Here is a 20,348-nt window from a genome sequence, read left to right as displayed (position 1 = left end):
ATATGAAATACATTTACTCTTCTGCCAAAAATGAAAACACAAACTCACTACTTGTGCAAGCTTCACTTTAAATTTCCACTTACTAAACATACTACCACCAAAGTAATACTACTTTAGAAGGGAGGGAAGTATTTAATTTTTCCAGAAAAAAACAAATATTTTTTCCATTTCTAAGATCGTATAGCATCAAAGTTAATATATTCAGTAAGAGGAGGGTGTGGAGTACAAGAAAGAACAATTGTATCATGCATATTAGAAGTATAAATTAGTTTTAGCATTATCTGTAGATAACAAAATGCATTGCATTTTTGAAGAATCTGATTTTACAACCTTGAATGTAATCATCTGTTATGTATCTCAAAGTGATGACATTGTGTATCCCCGACAATCAAGAGCTTGGAATTTACCTGTTTGCTCATGTTAGTCTAAAACAAGCGGCTTCCTGGCTGCCTGACCACAGTGAACTGCTTAGAGAAGTTTCTACTTCCCATAATGTTGCATCTGCTATAAGATCAGGGGCTTTGGGGAGCTTGCTATTTACATGGGGTGGATACACTTAATTTGTAGCTGCTCCATTACTGCATGTAACGGGCACTTTTCAAGTTAGGTGTTAGCTGTTGTAATGAGAAGACACAAATGCCGATTTCTCATAGCAGCACCCCTAAAAGTGACCAGCTTTCCCTAGAGCATCTCCTTGAAATGACATGATAGAGGAAGTGATAGCTATACCAGTAAACTTTCACTGTTGAAGCTGGCAATTATATATGCATGCATGAGTAAGGAAAACATATGTCTTTTTTATTGTATTTATCTTCTTTGAATTTGCCTGCTGTTGATACGCATCCCTATCAGCTGGTATTTTAGAATTACTACCAGTTAAATCAATGCAAGTTAATCTGCATGTTTTTCGTACAATGGGAAATCCACTCCTATGCTGTGGTTTAACAACCAAGACAGCAGTTTAAGGTCTGTAAAGTGAGAAAGTGAGAAGGGATGGTAAACCTTTCTCCTGTCTCCTTTCATATAGCATATTTCAAAATGACCTTTAGACTAAGGCTGTGTTCATATGACAGAAAATTACCTTAAACCAGAAGCAGAACAGATTGTTGAAGATGACTTTGATGAAATCACCTGTAGCATAGAATGAAGTGTGAAAGTACTGTACCTGTCCTGGAATATTACTTGACAAATTATTTGAAGTACACTTTTGTGAGAAATGATAGCCCAACATACTCTTAGACAGATAGACAGACTTTAAATCGTCTGGGACAAATGCAACTGTAGGGCCTGTTCACTGATAACTTGCAAGATCATTTCTCTCTGACAGTCCCATCATTTCAGAAGTGAGATGTATCAGCAAGCAGGATAAGAATTACAAAGCTGCATGACATGATGGCTGCTCATTGAAGTTTTGCATGTGAGGAATGAGGAACTGATAATGAAGTTCCTATAATTTGATATGTAAATCTAATATAAAAAGATTCCAGAGGATTTCAAAAATGCTAGTTTCAGTGGCTATGTTGCACAGAGACACAGAGAGAGAGAGAGAGAGATAAAGCCCTGACTATGATTCCTATGACCAAGCTTGACTAGTGACCTTGGCACTGAAGGAGCTAATGCCAGCTCAACCATCCTGGGGTGACAGAGGCATTCTTGGCCCTCTGCAAGACTGAAACCCAGCAAAGTCTGAGTGTGAAGACAGAGGGCATGGAACAGGCCAGGTCTCACACTGTGACTAGTCCTCATGCTGTGGTTAAATCTCACACTGCGGCCAGGGCTCGCACTGTGGCAAGGCATCACACTATGGCCAGGTCTCACACTGTGGACATATGTCACACTATAGCCAGGCCTTAAACTGTTGTCAGGTCTCAGACTGTGGCCACATCTCACACTGTGGCCAGGGCTGACACTATGGTCACGACTCACACTCTATCCAGATCGCACACTGTGGCCAGGCTCACACTGTTGTCAGGTCTCACTCTGTGGTCAGGCTTCACACTGTGGCCAGGCCTCAAACTGTGGCCAGACCTCACATTATGGCCAGGTCTCACACTGTGGACAGATCTCACACTATGACCAGGCCTTACACTGTTGTCAGGTCTCACACTGTGGCTAGTCCTCAGTCTGTGGCCAAATCTCACACTGTGGCCAGGGCTCACACTGTGGCAAGACCTCACGCTGTGGCCAGGTCTCACACTGTGTCCAGGTCATACACTATGGCCATGCTTGACACTGTTGTCAAGTCTCACTATGTGGTCAGGCTTCACACTGTGGCCAGGCCTCACACTGTGGTCAGGCCTCACACTGTGGCCAGACCGCACACTGTGGCCAGGCCTCACCCTGTGGAAAAGCCTTACATTATGTCCTACCACACAGCACTTGCATTGTAGGTGGTTGCTTGTGGACACACATGCACATAACTGGACCACTGTAGTAGGATCCACTTTGCTGTGCATCTGCCAGTATGCCAGGAGTTGGCTCTAGGGCCTTAAAGCAGAAAACCACTGCATTTGATGGATGATAGTAATGGGTAGATAGTCTTAGTGGTGGGAATGGGAGAATATAAATAATACTTATGTTATTATAATCTACAAGAAGGGAGACATGTTGGTGTTTGGAATTTTCTGCATTACCTTTGTCTGCCAAAAACAAATCCTCACTCATATTGCTGAATTGTTTCCTTGCATTTTTTTTTTTTTTTTTATGAAATCTCAGGGGGGAGACAACAGACATGATTTTGATTACTCAGCAGGTCCAGAAAAAGAATCTGGAACAATATTGGGATATTTATGTTGCTTTGTATGATTGGATGAAAACTAATGATCACGAGTCATAAAGTCTAAGTACCAGTCAGAGTTGGCTACTGTGAAAAAATCATTAGTATCTTGAGACTTATGCATAACTAAATAATTGTCAGTGTGTTCACTACAGCAGTTCAAAAACAGATCTACTCGGCACCTGAGATGCAGTCAGACAAGGTGGGTCATGGCTCCACTCTGCTTCACCATCTTCCTACAAGCCATGCTAGTCTTCACTGGTGCCATTCTTCTGGGCTGGATATAGATTATAAAATGGATAGGGTGCTATACATCTGTGGATGCGTCCACTCAAAGATCAGTGTTTCCAAGGAATTCATCACTGACCTTCATTATGCTGGTGACTGTACCACTCATGCATAAACAAAGGATGATCCGACTTCAGTCGGACTTATGCTGAATTATACTGTAGCCTGAGAGTGCCATTTAACACCAAGAAACCCAAAGTCCTGTTTCAGGGTACTCCAGATTCTGCAAATGGGCTTACATATTTCACTACATATGTTCAGGCCCTACAGGCATATGAGTACTTCTTGCCTCAGCAGAAGCACCTCCGTAACAGCAAACAAAGACATGCAGGATCATAAATGGGTTTCTGATCATAACCCACTTGTTATCTGTTTGCAAAATGGATGTAAATAAATGCTCTCAGTGTGAACTTTGACATCCATTTTGAGAACATATAACTAGTAGGTTATGACTGGAAAACCCTGATCACAATTCCAGCTCTGTCTCGGATCTTGACATCCCTCACCTTAGCTGTTTGAAATTCAGTGACGAAAGAAGGCATGAGTGTGCTGTTGGGGGTTACAATTAAGTCAAGATGGTATTTATTTATTTACTTATGAATTCTGTTAACTAGGCTGTTTGTTTGACTAGTGGGACAGCTTCTCTGGTGGCCTGGGAGCACTGTATGGTTAACTTATCTGTGTAGAGTCACATAGCTAGCCAGTGGGGACAGTGGGAATCGAACCCATGAGTACAACTTGAAGATCATTATCAGCTCATAGCCCTATTCCTTTGTGTTGATCTGGTGTCTTGATCCAGTGCAACTATCATAATCAATGAAATGTTATGCTGCAGTAGTTCATTTACAGATTGCTTCTAGAAAACCATTTAAAGTTTTCATCTTGCATCTGCACTGATTAATTGTCTTTACTTCTGCACTGACATTACCAGTTGTGACTATTACTATGCTTGTGTTCCTTAGATGTTAGTGGAAGTTGTTACTGATTGTAAATTGTTAATCACTGTATCTAATGTGGAGGTTGCAGGTAAATCTATAAGGAGATAAAAAGTATACTCCATTTAGCTTAAATCACAGCACTGTAGCTGTAGAAACTTAGCACTCCTTTTAACTAAAGAGTTTGAATTTTTACTTGTAGACACTAGCAATTCCTCTAACGAAGATTTTTAACACTTTGATTTTTACTAACTAAAATTAGTTTTTCTTATTTGTGCTAGCTAGTTGGCATGTCTTGTCTGCATCCATCCAGGGCCACTATCCATATCAGTCCATTAACTTACCTTGTTTATCACCTCTCTCTGGCAACATCGAATCTTAATCTGCCCTAGTCCCATCTGAGGCCAGAGTACTTGCATGTAGAACCTTGAGAGGGTATAGCAACTGTCTCATTCTTACCCAATGATACAATCTGTGAGAAATGTAAGTATGTATTCAGGATGGAGGCTAATGTCTAACATCAGACTATGACCAGTAAGCCCCATTCACACCATGCACAACAAACCACCACTACCCTGACTTCCGCTGAGTTAATTAAAAAATGCAAAAAAAAAAAAAAACCCAATAAAACAAAAAGAGTGTTCAAACACCACCAGTTTAATACTGATCTGGTGCCTCACCAGTCACCTTCTCAGGATAATTCAACAATAAAGCAGCATGATTTAAATACAGACAGAATGGCCATAGATAGACTTTTTAAGGCAAAGTCCTCCTGGACATTCCATCAAAGCAAATTCGAACTCAGATTATATTAAGGTTGCCCCACTCAATGCTAGAGCAAAAAGATACCCAAACATGTGACCCCCCCCCCCTCCGAGTCTCAAGCTCATCCACATCCACAAACTTAGTGAAAGTTGGTTTCAGTGTAATGATAACAGCCCAACTATACCTAGATTTCATGCTTATGACGCCTTCATATATATTGGAATATGGGTGGCAGCGCTCATAGTTATCTAGGGTCCCATCACCTCACAGCAACTCCCCCATGAGCCCAACCTATAATTTACAGAGGGCTACATTACTTTTACAAAAACTAGCCATGGCTTCGTACACATTCTACCATGTCCTTCATTAATCATGAATATTTCCTAAAATATATCTATACAACCTAACAGCAACTAACAAACCTATGCTGCCAGTAATATATATATATATATATATATATATATATATATATATATATATATATATATATATATATATATATATATACATATACATACACTCAGTATTTCCTAGATGCCAACTACCATGAACAAATTGTAAACTTCTAATTTTCTTATCTTGTTCTCATCTCCTCCTCCCAAGTTGAGTCTGAACAGAAATCTGTGTCATTCTGCTTTAAAACCTGTGGCACTCTTCCTACAAACCGCACAGTCTTTATGGATTCATGAAAAGCAAATATGTTCCTGCTCTCGTGTGACTGAGAAAAGTTTAAAAGCAGCCATGCTTTTGTGGACCCCAGTGGCACACCTGTAATTTTTACATCTGAATTCTATGTGCACAGGAGCAGTTATATTGAGAAGGCTATCCCTATCTGCACCAAATACAGAGAGAAATTTAAGGAAACATTACAGACAAAAGCTGATAAAAAAAAAAACAGACATATTTTTGTCTTGTCATAAAGTTCTCTGGATTCCAAACTTATCTGAAGTACAACAAGTGTCTATTTTTATTAATTTTTTCTAACCCTGAATGCCCTTTGGGGCAGACATCATAATTTCTTGGTCACCTACCTATTAGATCCCACTACTGCATTGCTCTCCCTAAACTGGATTAGCTAAACCAGGTCATCCTTATTCAGCAAAAATTGCCCACAGAATCCTTCATCAACCTACAGAAGTGCCTGTGACGTCCTTCCTCTGGGCCAGTAATCAAGGAGCCTCAATCCTCACCACTAACACCAGTGGGAAACCTTCACTTAGAACAAAAATAGATACACACAGAAATTTCAGATGCAGATCTCTGCACCAAGCACAATTTCCCTTAAGAGCACACAAGAAGCACACCCAGTCCTGGGGTTGGACATCTTCCTCCAGACCCTAAATAAGACTTTGCCTTTCTCTCTGCAGAAACCAGTTCTCTGTATCCCTGTTCCAAGTAGCTGACACACACATACTCTTTGAGATTTGATTTTCACACACACACACACACACACACACACACACACACACACACACACACACACACACACACACACGCACACACACACGGGAAAGGCTGGCACAGATTTACCAGCTATGCCTCCCTCCTTTGCCAGACTAGAAGGCAAATTCAGTGCCACCAGCCAGATATTTACCAAATGACTCAGTAAAATTAATACTTATACAAACAAGCCAGAAACTCACAAAACCAAGTAAAAAATCCCAAAGGCAGTCAACAAATGTAAAAACAGCTTGAAGAACAACCGCAGGCTGTATAGAAGAACTCAAAAGGTGCTAGCACCACTTTAATACATAAAACAATAAAAACTGGTTAGCGCTTTCGTTTCACAATGTGTAAAACTTCATCAGACAAATTTCACAAATGTCACTTCCTGTATGCTTTACTATCCATTCTCACTGGTTGCCACACATTGATGCTGAATTTAAAATAACTCACACATTAACTTATTGAGTGCTTTAAGGTAACCATTACACAATGAATCTATACACTTACTTAACATTAAGAAAACGGACACAAGTTGTCAAAATGTTGCAGGCACTAATGCATAACTAAGTTACTCTTTAAAGCAAGCTGTATAAGCAAAACATATTTTTAACTTTCTCCTAATTATTGCTTACACTTTTGTGTGCTCTATTTATAACCTATGTATTTTGCATATGTATATACATATATGTATATATTATATATATATATTTATATATATATATATATATATATATATATATATATATATATATATATATATATATATACCCATTACTGTGTGTTCACTTGGATGTTTTTCCTTTCCAGTGCTTTTAACTTCAAAATGGGGGAGATGGAGCTTCTCTCATTTACACCTGGCCAGCTGTCAGCCTGTAGGCGAATCTGCCATTTAAGTTCACTGATTTCTATCATCAGTGGCCATGGTTTATTTTCATCAATAATGACATGATCTATAGCCATGTAATGGAAAACATGCCCTTCATTGTTGGTGATATGCTTTGATGGGGCATTATTTGTGTTATGTTTTTTAATGGCGTACTCGTGCTCGTATATTCTCTGAGACGACCTTCTCTCCGTCTTTCCTATATGGAAACACGGGCAGGATTTACATGAGGCCAGGTATACTACTGCTTTAGAAGTGCACATATATCTGTTCCTAAGAATGCTTCGAAGCATTTTGTGAAAGCGTTAGTGTGTTGTAATAAAGCAGTTCTGCATAGATTCGTTTCCTGGTATTTTTCAAGTTCATTGTGGATTCTGGAGCCTACTCTCAGCAGCTTTGTGTGAATGACATTTATGTATTAACTACACTTATGGAAACTGTTTTGAACTGCAATTTTATGTATTTTGAAGGCCAATACTATCAACAGAAATGTGGGGTGGCAATGGGGGCCTCTTGTGCCCCCATTTTTTCGAACATTGTTATGTTGGAGTGGGAAAGAAGGTTTCTTACTGATTCAGGTTACAAGCAATACTGGAAAATGTATTGTCGCTTTTTGGATGACATTTTCATTGCATGGAATGGGCCTGTCCATGAGATCAGTAACTTTATAGAGTACTGTAATCAAACAACAGCTTTCTTTAAATTCACTTACAACTGGCACTCTGACACCATCCACTATGTAGATGTTGAGTTAAAAAAGGACTATGTTAATAAAAGATACACCAGCAACATTTTCAGGAAACCAACCTACTCTAACAGTTTGCTTCACTTTACCAGTTGCCACCTGTACCATCAAAAGAAGGGATTGGTAAAAGGGCAATTTGTTAGATTGGCCTGCATGATTTCTGAAGACAATGTTTTTCAACAAGAATGAGAAAAATTAGTTAACCTGCTTATGGCATGTGCTTACCCCAGCCTAATGGTACAACAGATGTTTTCTGAGGTACACACTAAGAGGGAGAACATGTTTTATAGACCCATTTTAAGAGAAAACAGTGAAAGTTTTGGCCTGGGGAGCAATGAAGGGACTGAACATAAGGGCAATTTCCATAAGGCTTTTGTTAACACCTTTTCTAATGACTGTATGGACATTTCAAACATTTTGAAAAAGAATCGGAACATTTTTAAATGTTTTGATGGGATTCTGGAACATGAGACAGAACCCAAGTTTGTATTTAGAAAGGGTAAGTCTATTAAGAATTTTCTTGAGACTGGCAACAACATTTCCCTACCACTGAGCTTTAGGAAACATGGCACTTATAAATGTGACTCTTGTCCACAATGCCCACATATTTTGCAAGGTGATAGTTTAATCGTTAAGCACCAAATGATTAGACCCAATTTTCATTGTAATTGTAACACTAAAGGCATTGTTTATGTAGCTCACTGTAGTGTGTGCCCCAAATTTTATGTGGGGAAAGCACAAAGACACTTTAGGATCACATGTATGTACACTCCTTGGACATTAGACAACACACAAAAAAAAAAAAAACTAATGCCCTAGCAAAACATATAGAACAGTTTTCTGATCACAATTTTTTTATTTTTTGCAATAAAGCAGGTATGCCCAAACCCTCAGGGTGGGCCGTGGAAAGATATCCTGGAGTTAAAAGAATTACTGTGGCAAATTAAGTTACAAGCACACATTTGCCCAGGATTAAATGATTATTGTAGTATAAGTTGTGTTTTAAAGCTTAGGTCTTATTTGGTTTAGATTTAACTGTGAATAAACTGTCTTTCGGCTTTTCCCGGTTAGGGGTCGCCACAGCGGAACTCCGGTCCGCTAATGATTGGCAGTAGAGTTTTACGAGCTGGCTTGCCGGGCCTAACGCACAACCTTCAGCGAAGGAATGACCATTCACGCATGTCGACACACAGAAGACACTCTAACTGAGAATCCAATGTGCAACGTCTAACTGTGAGGCAACAACGCTACCACAGCACCACCACCGCAGTACTATGAATATTTTTATAAAAAAAGGGGGGGGGGGGTTCATTGAAGGATTGCACTGTGTTTAATTTTTCAAAGTATGTCTTTTTAAGTAACAGTTAATTAATTGGTCAGGTGGTGTGTTTTGTAACTATTTAAGTTACCTTTCTGTATGCTTGAGTAGATTCTGATGAAGTCGTTAGCTATAAGCTAACGAAAGCACTTAATCTACTGGTGAATAAAAGGAAGAATTTTATTTTGGTGTGGACCAGCTGTGTACACTTGGACTGTTTCATTTTTATCTGGTTTTGTGTTTGGTTTCTGGTTATGTACTCATAACTGTGTTAGACTTAAGTACACTACAATGCTAAACTGTATGTAATATTTCTGAGCTTTTCTCCTCAGTTTTCTGCTGAAAACTGGTTATGTTAGCCAGTTAGACTTTACCAGTAAAGAACAGCAAATAAATAAAGAAATAAATAAATAACGTGATCTTGTTTTGTTGGAAGGCTACTTTTTGTCCATAATGCACTGTGTTGGCGGAGTTGGTGTGATCACAGAGCCCTGGTCTCTGCTATCAGATCACAACTTGATTTACTAAGAATCCAAAAAAGTAAAGAATACTGTTAAGTCTGAGAATCCTCAGTAAAAGGGTGAGTGATTGTTTTGCAGTGACTCTCACAAATTTGCTTCCTACATATGTGTTCCACAATTTGTAAAATATTCTTATAGAAATGTCAGTGACGGCTTCCTTGAACAAACTAGCCTTCCCACTAGAGGTTCTGATGTCATGGCCTTTGGCATCCCCAGTGTCCATGCCTGAATCCTGCTCTGTATCTCCATCTTCCTAGAAACCAGACCAGCATTCAACTGATTCTAACAGAAATGGGTATCTCTTGCAATACACCTTTTGTTTATCCTTCTCCAGTGATGTTATAGACTTGTAACCTTATCCTTTAAACTCCTAAAAGCTCATACTGCAAGCCCCACTGAATTTAAGGACAAAAACCTACCAACCTCAACCTATTCTGTGATAAAATATCAGAATTCACTTATGATTGCACCACCTCTTAACCCTGATGCATAGAGCTAGTAATCCCTCCCAAAACCAAGTATTATAAGCAATTAATCTTGTTTTAATGATGGTATACGTGTATTATTATACATGTCATATGTGTATTGATATTTGTATTAATCGGTGTATTCGTTGTAGACAGTTTTAAACTATGTATATTTATTTTCTGTTCTTTTATTTGTGGAGCTTTTCTTCCCCTCTTCCACTGAAAACAGATAACATTATCCAGTTGGACTCTTCCAGAAAACAAATGTCAATAAATAAATAATAAATAAATTCAAAAACAAACTACCCTGGTGTCCCACCACCATAAATAAACTGTACAACAAAAGAAAGTGACTACTTAATTTATGCAGTAGATCTAAAACCCCTCTTCTCTGCAGTAATATCAAAATAACAAAAAAATTGAAACACTGTTAGGTCCAGTAATGTAGCCCATTAATTTATGCTGGCCTGTAATATCAAAGATAACTAATACTATATATTGCTCTGAATTTATTCACAAATGGTCTCCCATTCTGACCAAACATAAATTGCCAATATCCTTGTAAACAAATTTAGACTTCTAGCTTCTTCTTTCGGCTTTCCAGGGTCACCACAGTGGATCACCTGTCTGCTCATGATTGGCAGTGGAGTTTTACATTGTCGAGTTGCCAGCCCGGTGCCCAACCTTCCACAGAAGGCACACACTCACACCTAAGGCCAGTTTAGAGTGTCCAATCCACCTACAGCATGTCTTTGGGATGTGGGAGGAAACCGGAGCACCCAGAGGAAACCCACGCGACCACAGGGAGGACATGCAGAGTCTGCACAGAAGGCACCCAAGCCAAGGATTGAACCAGAGAACCTCTTGCTGTGAGGCGGCAATGCTAACCTCTGCACCACCGTGGCCAGCCTAAATTTAGATTTCTATCTAAAACCCTGAAATATCTGAAGCTAACTTCCCCACTGTTAATTATCTTTAAAGAGCATTTACTGAAAATGCTAACCAAAACCAACAATTCTTCCTCCATGGGACTTGACAATAAACCTAATAATGTCAAACATGGCCTTGCAGGCACACTCTCATTAAACTATTTAACCTATGTTTAACAACTACTTTTGTTCCTGATGGATGGCACCCTGCAGTGGTATTGCCTCTACATAAGGGTGATCTTAGTACCATCCCAGGAAATTACAGACTAATCAGCCTTACAAGACTCATCTGCAAAGCCATGGAACGTATTGTACCTGACCTCATAAACAACAACATCAAGACTCTTATTAGACTTAACTCCCAGCAGTCTGGTTTTGTGAAGGATAGATCCTGTCTGCTGGATCTGGTAACTTCTTCAAAAGGGTTATGGAGGCCATAGATAGTGGTACACACAGTGTATCTTCACCTGGTCAGGACCTTTAACACCATTCCCCCCATGCTGGCATCATACAGAAGTTAAATACTTTAAAAATCAACCCCTATGTTGTAGAATTAACAGTAAACTGACTGAAAGACAGAACTCGCACAATGCAAGTTGCAGGTGCCTCACCAGAAAGTATGAATGTGACCAGCAGTTACTTTCAGGGCTCGGTGCTGGGGCCTCTCCTTTTGGTATTTACATCTCAGATCCCCAAACAGACAGCCAAGAAATCTGGCTAACAAAGCTTGCAAACTACTGCAAACTGGGGGGTTGTTAAGTCACCCTCTGACACCCAAACCCTCCTGAATGAACTCTCTGTAGCAGCATACCTCAACCTAAATGCCAAAAAGTGTAGTATCATCAGTTTTGGTAGATGATGGAAAGTATTGATTATGAGTCAAGAATGTATAAAATACTATGGGATGTAAATAAATACGAATCAGTATCAAAAAATGAAATTAACATCGCCTACAATAGGATTGATACTAATTTGTATGATATGTTGATGGATGGGCTTATAAATCAGGAAACCTACAATTTTTTAAAGGTAGATAAGCCCAGATAAGATAAGCCATCTTTGGGATCCCCAAAATTCATAAGAATGAAAAGGATCCACCTTTGAGACCCATTGTGGCAGCCAATGGATCTAAAACTAATGCCTTAGCCAAGTACGTAGATAATAAGTGTAAAAAATCTGGCTAGACAAAACCCAGATTTTGAAAGATTCATGGGACTTACTACACACCATGAGAGATATTATGGAAATAGAAGACCTCCTCTTTGTAACTATTGATGTAATAGACCTTTTCCCATCCATCCCACATGATTTAGGTTTGGACATGTTTGAGGAAGTAGTCTTTGAAAGTGGAAATATAACACAGAATGATAAGATAATCAGTAAATGGCTTAAGGAGATTATTTTAAACAACAATTTCCTGTTTTTTAATGGAGAATTTTTTAGACAAACAAAAGGGGTGGCAATGGGGGCGGCCTGCGCCCCCACATATGCAAATGTTGTATTATCCAAATGGGAAGAAAAGTGTGTTTTAGAAAGCGAATACAAACAATTTTTCACCATCTACAGTAGGTTTCTGGACGACATAATTATTTTTTGGAATGGGGGGGAAGATAAACTCAATGATTTTTTAAAATACCTCAGTAACACTTGTAGTTTTTTAAAGTTTACATATAAGGTGACACATAACCTGGTGCAATATCTTGATTTAGAAATATACAAAGAACAAGGACATCTAGAAACTAAAATATACAGGAAAGCCACCTATTGTAATTCCTTCCTCCACTTTGATAGTGCCCATCCTATACATGTAAAAAAGAATATAATTAAAGGGCAGTACGTGAGAGGAAGTAGAATGACCAGTAAGAACCAGGACTTTGTTTTGGAATGTGAGTTATTGGAAAAAATGTTTAAAGAAAGGGGCTATCCAATTAATTTCATAAAGGGAATTAGAGAAGAAGTAGTTCTAGGTAGGGAAGTGAAATTTGCACCTATAATTAAAAAAGTGGAGGGTAATTACACTTCAATAGGTATAAGTAAAGAAAAGGAACTTGAAAACTTCGAACTACCATTGATTTTGGAATATAACACAGTTAATAATAAAATAAGAAATATTTTTAAAAAAGAATGGGACAGATTCACAGAATTAACAGATTTGGATTTAGGAAATCATGATATGCCCAAGATAATATATAAAAATTCCTCAAGTATAAAAAATCTATTAGAAAATAAATATACCCTGGGGTCACACGATAGAAGAAGAAAAGGCACATATAAATGTGGTAGGTGTGCCCAATGTGTAAATATTTCTAATAGTAACACTATTCATACAAGTAGTAGAAATAAAGTTATAACTAATGATAAGAACTTCTATAACTGTGACTCCTCAGGCTTGGTATATTTAAGTATGTGCAATGAATGCCAAGCTTTTTATATAGGGAAAACTGAGAGGAAATTAAAAAGAAGAATATTTGAACATTTAAATGATATAAAAAACTGTAAAGAAACAAATGCTTTATACAAACACAGTAAAAATTGTGAAAAATCTAGTTTTAAGTTCACAGTTTTAGAACACACAGAAAGAGATATACATGGGGGGCCCTGGGAAGAAAGGTTAGAATATCGTGAATTATGGTGGCAGATGTCCTTGGAAGCATATAAATTTCCAGGTTTAAATGAACATATAAGTATAGCACCACTTTTAAAATTAAGAGCAGCTAAGCTATGAGATGGACCTATGATATATATATGTATACTTTTTAAAATTTCATATGACTACTATTTATAAAGTTCATTTTTTTTATATTCCTACCCTTATATCTTTATATTTTATATTAAATTTTATATTAAATATTATAATGAATTTAACAGTCATCCAGACATCTACTTTTTTAGGGTGAGAAATTCAATAATAATATCTATTTACGTATTTATTTATTTATATATTTATTCATTCACTTTTTTAACTATTTATTCATTTAATTATATAGTCCATTTGTCTTGGATAGAAGATTTACAAAAAAGGTGGTTTTAACACTTTTTTCTTATATGCAAGTTTTATTCATACATGCAATTTTAACAAATTGCCACTAGATGGCATTCATTATGGTGGATTTATTGGTCTAGTAATGTGTCCTTAAAGGTTTTACATGGTTTATATGATTTAATTATACTAATATTAAAAAGATTTATACAGTATTCTTTAAACAAAGGCTTTAAAGTGAATACCAATGTGGCTAACTTAAACACATTAAGAATTAACAGAGAGAAAAATGTTTGTTTTAAAATGGGGTTGAATTTTTCAACTTTTTTTACTTCTGTTTTCTCCTACTTCTGTTTTAAACTTGACTAATTGATATATTAAATTGAATCAATTAATTAACTAGAAGGATATATAAAGCAAAGCTAGAATTTAGTAAATTATCTGATGAAGTCTGTAATAGGACGAAAACGTATGGAAAGAACAGCGTTTATGCCTTTGCTTGTGGTGGATATTTTTATTCTTGTTCCAGTTCGTTATTTGTGTCTTGTCAGCGTTTTGTAAGTGGAGTGAGCAAATAAAACTGTGTTTTAACTGAAGACCTCCAGTATTTCCATCTACTTTTTGGATTATTTGTGACTTTGCGCACCTTTGTTCATTCTGGTTATCAGTTTTGGTAGATAAACTATTCCCATCACCAAACTATGCAAAAAACACTCAACTGCAAAATGCAAATTAAGTCAGTAACCTAGGAACGTTGGTTGATAACTCCCTCACTTTTGAATGTCATGTGACAACAACTGTTCGGAAATGATATAGTTTAGCACAGCTACTAAAGCAATATCTTCAAGATCTAAAGAGATAATCACTCCCTTATACCCAACATTAATCAGATCAGTTATTAAATACAATGCCTCTTTGTGATGTATATCAAACAATTAGAAAGACTTCAAAGGTTCCTAACTAAAAAAATCCCAGGCCTGAAGTCCTTGAGCTCTTAAGAGAGGCTGGAAACTCTGTCCCTTTATTCAGTGGTATAGACTTCTGAGGGGGTAAATAAATGTAATGCTTAGTGTGTCATTAGAGTGGAAGCCTAGATAAGATGTGGTGCAGGGGGCAGCCATCCCAGGCACAAGATATCAGGGGATGTGATTGGTAGATTCATTTTTTTTTCTAATGTAATGCTCCTCACATAAATGTGAGGGCAAGGAGCACAGATGGAGGGAGGGCTTTAGGACCTGGCTGTCTTCAGTGCTAAATTGGAGGGCATACTTTTTTTCTGTCATGTAGAGAGTGAGGGTATTAGGGACCTGGTACTTCTCTTAAGGACAGACGAAAGAAGCGTCAGATTTGAAAACATACTATTTTTTTATTTCTCTCAAGCAGAAAGAGAGGTGATGAGGAGGAGGGTATTAGGGCATTATGCTTCTCCTCCTATGCAGGGACATTGTTTTATCCTTAATGGATGCCAAACAAACCAGCCATGGCTCTGCATTAGAGACCTCATTGTCCTGTACCCTCAATATGGAAGTGCACTATCTCCATCACTATCTAAAGCACAGACCTAAATCTTCACCAGCAGGTAAATAAAACGGGGTGAACTCTTATCTTCCCTTAACTCATTAAAGCCTAGTGATGCCTTCAGGCATGTCACTGGTTAAATAGTACTGATGCCTTTAGGCATCTAATATTTCTTATTTATATTTACATTAATAATCCCAAAGCCAGGCTATGTATAAGTTATTTAAAGAGTTCTTCTTAAAGGTTACTTGATGGACAACACAACTGCATTAATACTTGGCATTTGTCTAGTGCTGGTGAAGAGTTATGTATTTATATTTTCATAAATGTCTTATTTCTCTAAATATCTCAACAGCAAGTAGTAAAGACAGAACAGCCTCATATTAAAGCTGTCATAAGGATAAAAAATGCTGCTAACAGCACACGTGTAACTTGAGTCATTGACATATTGTAAGCTGTTTAGAGAATTTACTACCTTAATAATTATTGTATTTACTGTGACTTATAAACTCCAGTTTAAGACCTAGAATCTAAAGAATACTGCCACTATGAAAATAGTTTGTGCTGAAGATTTTGCCATTTATGCTTCTTTTATAACCACTATAGTTCCAGAGATATTAACATTTGTTTGAGTTATGAGGACATAATTTGATTTGATCAAGAAGCTTAGACTCTGCCCATTGGAAGTTATAGTAAAAACTTTCAGATCCTTCCATTGGAGGTAATGAGTTTAATATAATGTAGATTACTGGATGGGTATCCACAAATGTATTCCAAGATTGACTGGTATGACTGTCCTGGAGAAAGGAGGTACAGCCAGAGGGGGGGTACGGCCAAGGCATAAATGGTGATAAGAATTAATAGCCAGAAATAAATATGAGTCTGTCTGTAAAGAAATAACTGAGACAACAACATTAAAAAAACATTGTGTGAGTTTTAGGTCTTGTCTCCTTTCCAGTTATATGCAAGGTTATGGAAAGTTTCATATCTGAATCCACTGACATACACATAGGTAATGTCTTGGCCCTAGACCTTAACTAATGTGCTTTTGTTAAAGGCAGATATCATCTCTTAAATCATTTTAACTTCTTTAAAAAGTATGCCAAACCCAAGGGCAATGGCAGTACCATAAATACCACAACAAAAACCATAAACGACCACCACTGCTCAGGCTCAGGTATAAAAAAACAATTTAATAATGTAAAACAAAGTACATAAGCAGGCAAATGCTTTCACAGCGTAGCTGCTTCATCAGACCATAAAATATAGTAAAAACACTATTGTATAAAAATGTTCAAACAACCTATCAAATGAACAAATTAGTCTTGTGACAAAGTCATTCACGAAGCAAGCCATTCATAAAGAACAGGCCAATCAAATCAATGAGCCAAATCTCTATTCTTGAGGATTGGTTTAAGTGATACATGCCCATTTAAACCTGGGTGTCTGTCTACTCTTTTAATTCATTATATTCTGTTTTATTGCCGATATCGCCGTCTCTCTGACCTATGCTATCTCTAGAACTGCAGACTTAAAGGTCTGATAAGGACCACATTCAGAAATGTGTTTTGCCAGAGTGTCGGTTAATTTACCATTCCTAAAGTCAGCAACATGCTCCAGTATTCTTTCCCTTAGTGTCCAGTTTGTCTTGCCAACATAATAACCCTTCACAGATCATACAGCAGGCATAATACATGACATTCTTAGTCTTGCAATCTGCATAAAAATTTAACTCAACTTTAAAGTCAGCAGCAGAAACAATAATACATGTGGTACTCAAAATATATCTACAAGCTGAACAATTCTGGCAAGGAAAAGTCCCTTGTCTATTAGCTAAAAGAACAGATTGTCACTGGTATTCTCTGTAGCACAGCTGCTTCTTGAGAGACAGATTATTCTTAAATGAAAAATTAGGGGTAGAGCTCAGCATATCGGCAGTATCTTTACCTGCCATAAGTACTGGCCAATATCTTCTTATAGTACCACAGACACCTCCAATGTTGTTGGAGAATTTCAAAACCAGACGAGGGCTAGACTCATTACTCAAACCTGGGGACCTGGGGGGAATGTAGTGGGGTGATCTTCAAAAAAAAGGACGGGCACTAGTATTCCTTAAAGAGTGAACAAACACAGCTGTATAATGAATATCTACTTCAGCATAGCCTCTATTAATGAATGCACTAGCTGTCACATGCAGTGCTCCATCTGCTATCTCGTAACTGCCGTGCAGCCACATTGTCCTTAAAAGTTGTCCTTTCAAAACATTTCTAGACACATGAAGAGGATGTATACTAGCCTTAAGTAAAATACTATTATGCTTACAAGGCTTTTTAAACATCCTAGTACAGATTCTGCCTAACTCATTCATCTCCATGGAAACATCTAAGAAATCAACAACAGTTTGGGAAACATGATATCTGAACCTAAGGAACATAGTAGTGCCATGAAAATATTTAACAAATTCCTGTAACAAATCCTCTGTATCTCTCAACACCATAAAGAAGTCATCAACAAACCATCTATAATAGCATATACAGTCAGCATATGCAGTCACCACAGGGGTTTTTATGCACATACTCAGTTTTCCACTGAGCCAACACAATATTGGCATGAGTTTGTACAAACTGTCCTCATTGCAACTCCGACCTTTTGTAAAAAATACTCATCATGATAAACAAAAATATTATTCTCAAGGATCAGCTCAAGAAATGCACAAACCAAGAAAACCTTCCTATGAGGTAATATCCAATTGTAGATAGAAAGAATCTAGTATATTCAATGCCAACATTGTAAGGAATAGCAGTAAATCGAGAGGTGATGTCCATAGTGACAAGAAGTAAGCCACATCTATCAACCAGATTCTTATGCCGGTCAAACAAGTCACATAAAAAAAGACAGTATCTTTCAAGACACTTGGTATGGTATCTAAAATAGGAAGTATAGTCTTTTCAATGTATATAGAGAGACGTTCAGTCAGCCAACCTCTTCTTGCTAAAATGAGACACATAGGTAGATTCTTACATCCTTATGCAACTTTGGCAACACATACAGAATATGAATCATGGGATATCCAACACAAAATATTCATACAATTCTTCATGATATGGCAAACTTTCGGCATTATTCCTGTTGTCACTTTCCTAATTCCTGGCATTGTCCTTCTCACTAAAACCCTCTGTGTATTAGTTTTCCCTGACAAGTCATGTGTATTCCCATCATAAAACTGGATCAGGTTTGACTGACAGCTTTTTCAGGTCATGAACCTATGGTGTCCTTAAGAAATTCAGCCAGCATTCCTTGCCCTTAAGATTAGTGATTCTTTTCATTATTTTGTGTTGACACTGCTATTAAGCTAGCAGACCTGTAGCTTTCCAGAGTTTTTCTGACCCCCCCCCACCCCCCCTCCAAGGTTCACGTGACACTTTTGTTATAGCTAGTGATCCATTCACTGTCCCCATCAGGGGCATCTGCAAGTATGCTGACCACATTTCTGAGGACTCTTGGGGTATCCATCTAATCCTTGTACTTGATAAACCATATACTTCATAACAGCAGCCAGTTCCCGTTGAACATTCTCCCTCTCTATCTTGATGTCTATCCACTGTTGTTCCTATTCTGTGCTGCTCCATCCCAGCACTGTACTCATCACTTGCTTTCCTTTTTGAAGACTGAAGAGAAATGTTCATTCAGTATCTCTCCTTTTCTCAGTATTCTATAATCCCTTTTCCATTTTCCGCCTGGCTGGTTGTATTCCTTCCTCCCTTCATTCCTATTGGTATATACCTAAAAGTCCTCGATTCCCACTTTCCTTTAAGGTCCCTTTTCCTTGTTTTATGACCTTTATTTCTTTTTTGATAATATCCCTGTGAGGTGGCTCCCTCACCTCCTCATTCCCTTCTTTTCACCTCATATAGGTTCTATCTTTTGTCTTAATTGTTAGCATCAAATGTCTGTGCAACTATATTGACCTTTTATTTTGCCATTTTGCCTTTTCTTCATGCCCTTGTCTTTAGCCAATTTCTGACACATTCCCACAGCTTTATTCCCCCTCAGTTTGTGGTCTTCTAACTCATCCTTGACCACTTCCCCGGTCACTTATCTAAAATCCTACACCACCATCTTTGTCTTTTTATTCTTACCCTCCACCTGCTGTAGACCATGCAGTGGTATGCTCACTGTTGGCTAGTGGTGCCTTAGTATGGAAATCCGTGACACCCTGCACAATAGTAAGGACCACATCCTGTGCACTAGTTAGGACCACATCCTGTACACTAGTTAGGAACACATACTGTATACTGCTTAAGACCAAACCCTGTACACTGGTTAAGACCACACCCTGAACACTGGTTAGGACTACATCCTGTACACTGGTTAGGATCACACCCTGTACACTGGTTAGGACCACATCCTTTACACTGGTTAGGACCACATCCTTTACACTGGTTAGGACCACATCATTTATACTGGTTAGTACCACATCCTGTACAGTGGTTAGGAGCACATCCTGTACACTTGTTAGGACCACATCCTGTACACTTGTTAAGACCACATCCTGTACACTGGTTAGGACCACAACCTGTATACTTGTTAAAACCCCATCCAGTACACTGGTTAGGACCACACCCTGTATATACACTGGTTAGGATCACACCCTGTACACTAGTTAGGACCACATCCTTTACACTGGTTAGTACCACATACTGTACAATGGTTAGGAACACATCTTGTACACTTGTTAGGACCACATCCTGTACACTTGTTAAGACCACATCCTGTA

At 38.0% G+C, this 20,348-nt stretch overlaps 1 protein-coding gene across 1 annotated transcript in view; it reads right to left on the bottom strand.

The window, feature by feature from the left end:
• Window positions 1-20,348, bottom strand: part of LOC122815177 (solute carrier family 23 member 1-like) — a 489,586-nt gene that overhangs the window by 84,903 nt on the left and 384,335 nt on the right. The gene's annotated exons all lie outside the window — the stretch shown is intronic.

The sequence above is a fragment of the Protopterus annectens genome, chromosome 11.part0 (assembly GCF_019279795.1).
Source record: "Protopterus annectens isolate FY-2018-M chromosome 11.part0, PAN1.0, whole genome shotgun sequence".
Taxonomy (NCBI): Eukaryota; Metazoa; Chordata; order Ceratodontiformes; family Protopteridae; genus Protopterus; species Protopterus annectens.
The sequence above is the reverse complement of the archived record's forward strand: the minus strand, read 5'-3'. Positions and strand labels throughout refer to the sequence as shown.